General features: G+C 33.1%; 1 protein-coding gene across 1 annotated transcript in view; it reads left to right on the top strand.

Moving 5' to 3' along the window:
- LOC118180051 (uncharacterized) overlaps positions 1 to 10,896 on the top strand; it is a 209,377-nt gene extending 198,481 nt beyond the window's left edge. The window contains exon 4 of the mRNA XM_085820340.1: positions 10,657 to 10,896. The gene's annotated coding sequence lies outside the window, so the exon portion shown is untranslated. The remainder of the gene's footprint in view (positions 1 to 10,656) is intronic.
- Positions 10,897 to 12,577: the final 1,681 nt, after the last annotated feature.

Here is a 12,577-nt window from a genome sequence, read left to right as displayed (position 1 = left end):
TTGTAAGCGTATATAGTACCATTTCGGCAAGGGGCCGCTCAAACTACACAGCGAGCCGAAAGTTCTATAGAGAGGTTGAAGGTAGAAGTAAAAGAGTAGAATACACTTTCTCAGGGAAAATACCCAGGACCGACTCCTCCTGGGTATTTTCCCTGAGAACTGGGGCGGAACTGCACAGTTAATGCCGCGGATTCAGGTATACCGGAACGATCAGGAGTGAATTTCTGGTGGTTCTTTCATTCTACCTGTATCTGTACCTCGTAGAATGTCTTGTGGGAATAGAAACACTCAACGAGAAAAATATTTTTACACAACCAACTTCTACACTCTGCATGTTAAATTCTTATAAGGTTAACTTAAGAGAGTTGCGTTTTTAAACATTTCAGTTTCTTTCAAGAGCAGCTTTTACTTTTGAGGAAAGGGAAAGAAAAAGTTCATTAAAAATGAAGAAGTCAGTAAAAGTGAGAAAATAGTTTCGCTGCATCATCAAAAAATGAGAAGATAAGAATTTTCTTCTTGTCTTGAAATTAATTTTGTTTTTACTTTCTTATATTACTCTTTTTTGGTTAATTTGCATGTGTATTTACTGATATGTAATTAAAAGTCATGCTATATATGACATAAATTTTAAATCAGCCTTTTATTATTATTAAACCCTTGTATTCTAAACTTAAGCTCTTCAGTTTCCCCTTTAACAAACTGTGGCATTAAATATTACCCATTTTCAAAGTCGGATTGTACTTCTATTGTACACAACTATAAATACAGCTGAGCACGGTTACGTAAATCATTGTCTGGAATTTACAAAATAGGCCTCACTTTTCCAATACAAATTCTTAGAGATGTTTTCCATGACAGTCAAGGCATTGCTGCCATCTTCCAAGTACAGTTGCTATGCTTGACGTGGTGTAACGTGCGAAGCGTACGCAGTCTCCTGAACTGTGTTTTTAAAGTTGTTAACAATTGGCAGGTTTTGAGGAAAACCTGAACTTTCAACTACTTTCCTAATAGAAAATCTGATGAAATCAGTCCTGGGAAATTAGACGCTGAATGTCACCAAACCGAAAGAGAAGTTCTCCTGAGAAATATAACAGACGCTTCTCTCATTCCTTTAAGGAGGTATTTGAAAGTTTATATTTTTACCGGTGTCGTACAAATGCGCGAAAAAGGAAGAAAATACGAAAACTACATACGAAAACCACCCCCTTAAGCAGTCTGTACGAAAAATGTTCTCCCCCTTCCCGTTAAATTACCACAGTAATCTTCACGCCTTCTGAAGAAGACATCTACAGAGCTTTATAACAAAGCTCCAGTTTAAAAAAAAAAAGTTGAAGGTCTGCTACTAAATTTTGCTTTTCGAAGCCAAATTTTTCTCGCTAGAAATACTGTTATAAAATTGTTTAGTTTTGTATCTGAACATGCGTAGATATCGCAGAACGAATTTTTTTTGCGCTCAAAACTTTAATTTTGAAGGAATTTGAATTACTTCCTGGTGTTTTGCAGCATATAAATAATATTTTTACAAATCGAGAAGGTAAATATGAAAATAATCCACCTAATTAAATAGTTTGCTTTTATGAATTTATGAAATTTTACTACATGTTACTTTTATTCAGTTTTGCTGTATGTCTTTTTTAGGGGTTATTTTATTTAACCAACACTTTTCAATCCTTACATTTTAACATATCGGTCACTTTTTTCTTGTTGTTTGCTATGCTTACAGTGTATTTTTGATTTATTCGCACGTCTTTCGATGATGCCATTCTTTTTAAATCTTTGCTTAAATTTTACATAAAGGTCTTCTAAGCAAACAACCTTAAAAGAATATCTAGTAAGTAGTGATGCAAATGAATAGAAATAAGTAATGATGCATAAATAAACGAAAATCAATAAAGCTATCGTGTATCCTTTAGTGGGTAATTATTTCACAAGATACACCCTTTTACTCTACATGCTATTTTTATTATATACAAAATATATCATCACTCGCATACACACTTATATCTACAGCTCTCCCATAATTATAGCTACTCGCATTCCACTCCTTTTCGTATTACTGCGCGCACTTCGACGCTTGGCGCGGTGCCAGCTTAAAGTCCGATTAAGATATACTACATCGATAGTTCTCGATGGTGACCAGACAAAAGCCCACTGGAAGAAAGCGCACGCGACAAAAGCCCACAAAAAAGACACCACTGAGATAATTGCTCACGCGACTAATACCCACACTGACAAAAACCCACACCGATTATATGCTACATTAAAATTAATATTTTTTCCCTTTTTTCTTTAGCTTCACAAAGCAGATTCATGAATAAAGATAAAATAAAAAATAAATTAATAACAAATAATTGAACAATAAATTTAAGTAGCGGAACACATTTCATTTTGGGCCCCGGCTGAATTAAAATCCTATATGTATATAGAACAGAGAGTCAATCAAAATAATGTAATTAAAAACATATACATGTATGTGTAACTTTGTTTTTATATTTACGCGACAAATGGAAGTGTACTCGTATAAGTCCGACAAAGGGAGGTGAAAGGGAATACTGGCCACACTGCTTCTTTTAATTGTACAAAATTATAAGGAGTTTAAAACGTATGTAAATTTTCACCATATACAGAGAATAATTTATGAATAATTTAACACTGCAGAAAATTTTGCATATAATGAATTTAATATGGAGAATTAAAGCCTAACTTTCATTTCAACGAAAAAAATAAAAGTACCATATTCTATTATGATTAAGAAAACATTTGTGTGCGCTATCACAAACACTGTTTTAATAGTGAATTAAAAGCACGGTTTCAAATAATCTAGTTAAATTTTGATAACTTGGATTTTAAATAAATTAATTTCATTCCCACTTGAAATTTCATTTTTAATCATAATAATTATTACTCGTAAAATTTTTCAGAACGTCATAGCTATTTTGGATTTCCTGAAAATGTGTGTTCTTTTTAAATGGGCATTCGTCTTGTGGGCTTTTGTCTTGCAGTTTTCTAACTAGCCGCTGGCTATTCAGGCGGGAAACCATTGCGTTCCTTTTCTTTTGCCCCAGCTGTGTGAAAAAGCAGTTAAAGAGAGGAAAGCCTTGCGTAATTGCTTTATCCCTTATCGAACCTAGGGTGCCAAAGAACGGCCTTAGAAGGGACGGGGCTTCAGAAGAGCAATTAAAGGGTGTTCAGGAATAAATTCAAGAAGATTTTAAATGTGTTTTGTTAGTTACTAGAAAATAACAATATCTGAAATTCCGCTTGTAACTGAAGTTAACCCCTTTCCTTGCATTTCTTTAGTCTAGTTCATGAATAACTATTTATCTAAGGATTTAGATAGAATTTTAATTATTTTAAAAATTTCAATAACTGGAAAACGAAAGGAATTAAATATTTCTTAACCATTTTTAAAGGGATAATTCACTGTTTTTGCAGTAAAACTGCAGAGTGGAAAAATATGCTAGCTCCCGATTCGATAGTGTCTCTGACAACTTTTTGATGAACTAATTAAACTTGTTTGTTATATCGAAGTAAGCTCATTGTTTAAAACTACTGAACTATTTCTAAAAAAATTAAATTATTACATGTATTAAAATTTACGTAAAAGTAATATTTTTCATTTTAACTTTCATATGGTTGAAAACACAGCCATATGAAAGTTAAAATGAAAAAGAAGAAGCCATATAAAAGTTAAACTATTTGAATAATTTTAATAACGAAGGTTTCTGAGTTCAAGAGCAAGAGAATTTAAGAACCATGAACCATTGTAAGAAAAGTAATCTTGCACATTAAAAATAATTTTTATTTCCATAAAAATATTATATTACTCGATTAACTATAAACACTTAAAAACAGTTCATTTTAATTTACCGTAATTATTTATATACAAAAACTTTCAATGAAGCAAATTTAATTAGCATTTAAAAACTGAATTTCACTGGAACACTTCTTTAGTAGCTTTTATGCTGTTATTACATGTTGAATATTATTTCACCTAGATTAAGGAAAAGAAACGCATTATTTAGAAAAACTATCAAATTTAAGTAATTTTCTTTACCTCGAAATGCATTGTTTTCTCTATACGAATTTCATATTCTGACAACCCAGAAATAGTGGCCACATAACTTCTAGGAGATATTTCTTATAAACCTCGTGTGTTGGCGATCGAGTAGAAAAAATGCTTAATTATGGAACTACGTTTCGAATATTTTTTTCCCTTATTGAATGAGTTCAAAAGTTTCTAATATCTTGTTTTCTAGCATGAAATGTTTCAGCAGTTTTTAAGGTTCTTTCCCTAAGAATAATTAATTAAGCAGATGTTAGTAAGAACAAGTAAGGTATACTTCAAATTTGATCTCTTAGGTTTATTAAGTCTGGTTACCAAATAAACGTTTTTGAATTCAACATCAAATTTTAAACATAATTTTTTTTTTAAAAATTTGTGTCTTTTCAAAAACATGCACGTAATCCGAAGTTTTATATAACAAAAGTTAATATAAGAGAAGAGAGGCAAATTAAATTATCTGTACATTCAGTCATTATTAAAAACTAATTCTGTCTAAAAGCTATACATTAAGAAAGCGTCATTCATCCAATTCTTAAGCTTTTCATGTAGGCATAAGGCTCACCAGCGACCAAGCGATAAAAAAGCTGAACACTGGTAGTTTGGTCCAGGGTTCAAATCTCGGTGGAAAGGCTGATTGCATGGGCGCTTTCTTGATTTTCCCCTTGCGTAACATGTTTACGAGCGAGTTTCCTTTAAAACGTCCTCCACAAAGGCATGCCTTCCCTTGGCTTAGTGCCATTTCGTCTGTTCTCTTTTCATGCCGAGTTCGAAATAGTATCGTTTGTCCGCGGCCGTTCGCACTTATTCTGTCTTTCATCTTATATTCTGTTTTTTATCTTTAAGTTTCATTTGTTGTTCAAAAAGTCACTTTATGATTATGAAAAGATATATTCAGACGATATGACCCTTACTGCTTTGACCTGACTTAGCCTTTGAGTTCTAATATTTATTAAACATTTTCTTTAGATAAATTTATTCCGAGCAGAATAATGAATTTTAGACATGTTCAAGAGGTTTGTTTTTGAATCTAATTCCATTTTTGTCATATAGTGTCCATTTTTTAATTTCACATACTTCTAAAGAAATAGAACCACTGTTTCTATGCTTTGACAGAAAATCAAAATGTAGCAAGTGTATAACGAACATGTACATGTTTTACTAAAAATATAGTGAGCCCTCTATGTACGCGACAGTTCACGGTTTTAAAGGGTTTTAGTTGTAGATATGGTGGTTTTAGAAATGTGATATTCACTGGCAATGTTTGTTTATGTTCACAAAGTGCAGGTCTCTTTCAAAAGGCGGCGTCTTAGAAATGTCGTCAATAGATACACCATAATTATTTTCTAATGGATAATGGAATTAATCTAATGTCAACTAGAAAACGACTATTTACAATAGGGAGATTTAAAAGCACTGTAACTGTAATTAAGAGCACTGTAATTTTTCTTTCACCATCAGCTGTTAGATAAGATTAGCTGCTTTCTGTGTATTTTTCATGTTATATAACTGATATCCATACGTCTTGAACAAATATACATCAAACGTAAGACAAATTATTAAAAAATTACAATATGAAACATTAATACTAATTTTCTATTACTATACATAATACTATTAATGAATAATGAATTTATATAATATGTATACGTAGAATCTAAAAACGATGAACTTTGAATCTGATGACTCTATAAATATATATTTCGTAGTTACAAAATTTTATTAGATGTTATTATATGCATAGGTCTTTGTAATCTTCACAATCTCTAATAAAATGCTTCATATTTATTACTATATTTTGAGGTGATTTTACTTAAATTTGTAGATATGTTGACTTCTAAGAGTTGTTCCATCCCTCCAAAAAAATAAATAAATAAATAAAATTAAAATTAAAAATACTATTTCAAATTGCTGTAGTTGAAAGATTAAGAGGTTACATTTGGAATTCATTTTCTGCCAGGGTGTCAGCTGACAGTTTTAATTTATTCAGAAATCTAAAAGAAAATATCTCTAAAATATCGCCAAATTATAATTGTTACATTCAAAGTAACAATTATAATTTGGCGTATCAGTAAAAGCTTTCAATGAGAAATATATTTAAACTTTGATAATAAGCTCAGTCTAAAGTAAAGAATAAAATATCTCTTAGCCAAGTTTTCATTGTGCTTAACTGTTTTAATATTCCTACACTTAAAAGGAACTAAAGGAAAAACTAAGAAGAAATAAAATAAAACTCAAGTGTTTTTAATTTAAAGTTAATACTGTCAAAAGTCGTTAATCCGGACTCGTCGGGACTTCGGCGATTCCGGATTATAGATCATCAGTTTAAATCTGGTAAGATGGCATGCAGAAATTACAAAATTAAAAATATGAAACCGTAATTTATGAAATAAAGAACAATTATGATCTAAAGGGTATCAAAATTTACAAAAAGAAAAAGCTTAATATTTATTTGTTTACTTTATTAAACATTTCTTTCAGTGTAAGTTGCTTCGTCTCATGTGATAATACTTTCTCTTTAATTCTATTAAACAGACATAATTTCTTGTTTAGTTACAAAGTTCCGCTGTTCAAGTCCTATAATTGCTGTGTCGAGAATACCGACTAATTTGTCAATCGAAATGTTTTCGTTTTCAATAACCTCTGGGTCACTTTCTTCAACTATCGGAAGCGAATTATAATGACGAGGAACTTGATTTAAATCATATCAAAGACGGAGTACATCGAAATGAAATACTACCCTTAGTAAGGAATTATAAGCCAAATAAAATAAAAACATCTGCCCTGAAGATAAGGATAGTTCTGACAGATCAACTTCCAATCCGCGGCGTGAAATTGATAAACAGATTTCGGATTTCAAAACATACTTTCGCTTTGTAGATACAAATTACATATTAGTAAATATATATCGGAAATTCTATTTGACATAATCGAAAGTTCAAGCTTACTTTTATGAAATTGCTCTAACAGTCTGCAAAAAATAATAAGCCAGATCCAATTCGAAGATTAAGGAACAACGCAATCTGCAACATTAACTGAATTACATAATTTTAGCTTAGCTTATACCTCTGTTACACATTAAACGCACATGCGCACAAACATATTCGCAGCCGTAAAGGTCTTACGCGCACTCTTAAACGCCTGTGCGCATGCGTGAACGCGACTCATGCGCAGAAAGTTTGTAGCTTTGAGGTCCGGATTATAGATCATTCCGGATTATGGGTGTCCGAATTAACGACTTTTGACTGTAGTTTTAATAATGAAACATAATTATATTTAATCTCAGCCATATTACCTTAAAAATAGCATGTGATAAACTCCACAATGATATTTTTCATTTTCATATACACATACCGTAATTATAACATATAAGTTAAATAAGTAAATAAATAATAAAAAGCAATTTCAGATTTATCATCGAAACGGTATAGCTAATCACTTAACCAGGATCTAGGATTGTATCTTTTCTTCTGTCATCAACTTCTAGGAGTTCTAACCAGTAGTTAAACATTTTACCAAAGGCCCTTAGTAATCATAATAAAATAAGAATTGAAAAATACACCACACCCGAAGGCGAGATCGAAGTCATGAGATAAACTCAGTAAATAGTAATTATTAAATGCAATTAAATGGCATGTCATTAGCAGTGGTCGGTGCAAAATGAGTCCTTAATAATCCTTAAAATAAGACTTAATTAAGAGTAGAAAGTTTACTTTCAACATAATAAATTAAACAAATAAAGTAGTGATAAAATATACAAACAGATATATATATTTGAGACATTAAAATTCAGATCTGAATAGCTCCATTTATTATAAGTAAAATTATAAATACATGGTATAGTAATAAAAAACTATATGTCCCTTTCAATTATGTGCGCTTTTAATCAGTATGGGCTTTTATCAGTATGGGCTTTTATCAGCGTGGGCTTTTATCAGCGTGGGCTTTTATCATCGTGGGCTTATATCTATATGGGCTTTTATCAATGTGCGCTTTCATCGCTGTGGGTATTTGTCGCGTGGGCAATTATCATAGTGGGCTTTTTTCTGTGGGCTTTTGTCGTGTGCGCTTTCGTCCAGTGGGCTTTTGTCTGGGAACCTTCTCGATATACCACATAAGAGAAACCATGATAGAACTGACCATGATAGAAATTTTTGTAAATTTAAGACAAGCATCTGCAGATTTTGTAAGAAAATCGGGCACATTGATAAAGCATGGTACAACGCTAAAATTGCTGATAAAACGAAAGCGAAACAAAAGCAGTTAAATGTAGGAAATGAAAACACAGTTTTTATAAACAGCAGTGAGGTGAGTAATAGAAACCAGTGAGGTGAATAATAGAAAACCGCCCATAATGGTCCAAGTGAACATAGAAGGAAAACTGGATACAGAGGGTGCAGTATCGGTAATGAGTTTAAAAAATTTCCGGCAAATTTCGAAAAAGAAAATTAAAAATACAAATCTGGTATTTAAAACATATAATGGAGAAAAACTAATACCTTTAGGATTTACTACAGTTAAGGTAGAATATAAAGATCAAAGTAAAAACTTAAATCTTTACTTTGTTAAAGAAAACCTTGATACAATATTTGGTAGAGAATGGCTTTCAGAAATAAATTTAGATTGGTCCTCAATAAAGTCAATTTCTATCTCTCAAAAGAGTAGTTTAAATGAATTATTGGAACAGTACAAGGAGATTTTTTACCGAAAATTAGGAGAGATAAAAAAGTTATGAGGTTCGTCTTGAATTGAAACCAAATGTTTCACCAAAATTTTGTAGAGCTAGGCAAGTACCATTTGCGTTAAAGGGCCGGATAGATGAAGAATTGATCGCTTGGAAAAAGAGGGTATAATCGAAAAGGGACTACTCGGTGACAAAGAAAATATCCATAACATCTGAGCTTGCTTCAATTTTAGCTAAAGGAAGGTGGGGGCGAAAATATTTATGTAGCATGATATGTGCTATATTTAATTTTTTGCTTTATCTTTATGTTTGTTTGCATTTCACTGACTGCCAATAGACCAATATTAAGTGTTTGAGTGCGAAGTTGACATTTTACAACATATTTGTATTTATTTTACCATAATAAAATATATTGGTATCTATATATTAGTTACTATCTGATTTTTTCTTAAACATTAGATAGTTTATTTCTCTTCTAGTATTTTTTAAAGTTATTCTGAATATGTGAAAACTTTCTAACATATTCGATAAACGTAACCACGGATAAGATAAACAACGCTATTTTAACCCGCATAATTTAAGTGTTAACTATAATGTAAAGTCTCCGCAAAAATACATAGGTGCTGTAAAGCAAACGCCGATTTGGTGATCTTTCGAAAGTTTCGGGGAAAAGGATTTTCGAAGCCCTAAGATTGGTTTCTCCCGAAATTTCAGAAACCCGTTGAACACCATATGAATACAGCTCCGAGAGCTAGGAGCAGTTAGCTGTTATTCAGATCTGAGAGACTGGGGCTCAAAGAACGTTAGCTGAAATGCGTTTTTGAAGGTTTTCTTTGTGACTGATATCGGGAATTTAAGATATTTCTCTTGCGCTAAGCAGGTTTTTGATATCGCGTTCTCCTTGAGCTATTTACAGCTGTTAATATCGGCTCTTCGTTGTATTCTTTCCCAATTAACGGTCAATCTCTTCCTTCTCAGCTGAAGTGATTATTTAAAAGAACCCGTAGCTATATATTGTAGAGATCTTAGGATTAATTGGAAGCAGGCAGGATGAAAAATTAGCAACGTCTTCGCCGGGAATCGAACCACGGACCTCTGAAATACCGGCTCAGTGTGCTGACTCCTACTCCACGAAGGCACGCTAGGAAGGCGGGAGAAATACCTTACATACTTTCCCTTTTAAAGGGCGACTGGGGTTTCTAGGGGACTCAATCGCCAAATCCTGGATGAGGAGAATCATCATCAAACATCCATCCTTTTAGTTGGGGCGCCACTGTAGAGACATTAGTATATTTTTGGGAAAGCCGAGAGATGAAAAATTAGCAACCGCCCTCGCCGGGAATCGAACCACGGACCTCTGGAATGTTGGCCCAGCGTGCAGAACCACTACACCACAAAGGCACGCCAAGAAAGTGGGAGAAATACCTTACAATATATATAAGACGCATAAGGATTTTAATCTTGAGCTGCAGATATAATGAAAATATAAGGTATAATTAATTAATTATGTGGTCACTTTTCTTCAAAAATAGCAATATTTCGTAATTAGAATGTTTTTCAGATCGTAGTGACATATAATAAACAGGAATTTGCGACATCGAAATATTTATATCATAAACAGTATTTCGAGACTGAAAATGGAGTAGATATTTTAAGTAATGGTTGCAATTTAATATTAGAAACTCTACAGTAATAGTTTAGTAATATTTTAAGGTTGGACAGCGATATTTGCTGTTCAAAGTGTGTAGCATTCCATTGAACTGAAGGCGTATTACTCAGAAAAACGATAAAAGCAAAGCACAGGCCATCGCTTTAAGTGAGAACTGGCCATTCGTGCTCCCATTATGATGGTGGCAGGCGTTGCCAAACTTCTGTGATTCACAATTTTCCTTCCTTTTATCATTTGCAGGTCTTCTCCGTCGAAGATCCGGAATAATCCTGTGACGTCACCGGGTCACCGAAATCTTGGCCGGATGATTCCGACACCGAGTGGAATGAAGCCAACATTTTGTGTGTGTGACATTCCGTTACGGTTCCAATGGCTGATCGCTGCGCCTGCAGTCACCATTTCATACACAAATCATCGCATTGTACATTATGGGCTAGGATGCCCTTCTTTGCTTTGTAATAAAACTTTCTTACATTCTTATTTTTTGTTGATTATTACCTTTTCTAATCTTTTCTTTTCTTACCATCTTACAAAATTTCGATTGCAAATCCTTTACTGATACACTTTGTTCTCAAAAATCCCCAACGGTTTGCATTTAATCATCGCGATTGCTATATGTATATCATTAACGATTTTATATTGTGAATGTATAATGTGGAATATATAAAACGCTGGAAAATTGTTTTATTTCCCTAATGGCATAAAATTATTTATTATACTGAACAAAAACATTTTATCTTCCTGCAGACTCGATATATTTCTTTACTGAATTAACAAGGATTAAAATGAAAATATTAATAAAGTTGAAATTTTATTTACAGACCTCAGGTTAATTAATATTAAGTCGAGATCTCTGAAGTTAACGGAACCTGATAAATTAAATAACGTAATCAAATAGTTTGAGAGGACTTCGTTTTGTAATTAAATCTGATCATCGATCGCCAAATACTTGCAATATTGATCACAACGAATATTTTTCCATCTCATTAACGTTTTACTATGCTTTTCTCATACAACTAGTTTATACTATATATGACAATGTGATAAATTGCTAATTGTTGACTAAGACAAACCTAGCATTCCATGGCTATAGTAATTGCTATGGAATTTAAACTTCATAATCGTTATCTTCAAATGATGACAACTTCTGCATTTTTAATAATAAACATTCAATTTCTCTTAATATGGAATTGACAGATGGGTTTAAAACATTTTCTCACGCCTTTATGGTTTTCCTTATGCATAACGTAAACATAGAGTCCCAACAAAAGCGCCGAATTTAATATGCCCCCAAAAGGCTTTATTTTTAGAAAATTTTAAATATTTTACAACTTAACAACAGTTAAATGTTTCGATTTAAAAATGTCGGGTTGATTTGACCTGTTAACACTGGCATTTATTTTTGCATCTCCCTTATATAGCTAAGTCGAGATGGAGCGCTACACAAAGGAACAGCGAGTTTTGATTGTGAAAACGACATTACAAAAACAGCAAGTGTTATACAAAGAATGTTACAAAGCTTCGCGCAGTTGTTTACCCTGAAAATTCCCATAATGAAACATCAGTTCGCAGACTGTTGAAAAAATCTGAGGACACATGTTCGACAGTAAACTTTCGATCCTGGATAGTACTTTCGATCCAGTCGGTCTGTTGGTAATGTAGTAGTAGTGTAGTGTAGTATTTAATTATGGCAAAGCACATGAAGGCTGTCTGCCTAAGGGGAAGGATGCCTTCGTGGAGGTCTTTCTAAGGGAAACTGGCTCGTATACACGTTACACATGGGGAAAACCACGAAAACGCCCATGCAGCCAGCCCGTTCGCGGGATTCGAACCTCGGACCGAACTACCAGTGTTCAGCGACTTTACCGCTCGGCCGCTGGTGGGCCCTGGTCTGTTGGAAACATCGCTAATGGGAGTGACAGTATTATTGCAAATCCCAAAGAATCGAAACTTAAAGGGTAACAACAAAAGATCTTAAAGCGGATTCGTCCATGTTTTAGAAATAATTAATATTTTGGGGCATCTTAAAACCGGGGTTTTTATTGGGACATCGTTTATAAACCAATTTCACTTAGAATGTCCATTCGTACTCTTAAGCAAATAGCCGTCGCAGGCTTTGCCGTAATCAAACCTAATACCTTGCATCTTGTAAGGTGCTTTA

The sequence above is a fragment of the Stegodyphus dumicola genome, chromosome 7 (assembly GCF_044657685.1).
Source record: "Stegodyphus dumicola isolate Sdum_Otavi_A_Nest chromosome 7, ASM4465768v1".
Lineage (NCBI taxonomy): Eukaryota > Metazoa > Arthropoda > Arachnida > Araneae > Eresidae > Stegodyphus > Stegodyphus dumicola.
The sequence above is the reverse complement of the archived record's forward strand: the minus strand, read 5'-3'. Positions and strand labels throughout refer to the sequence as shown.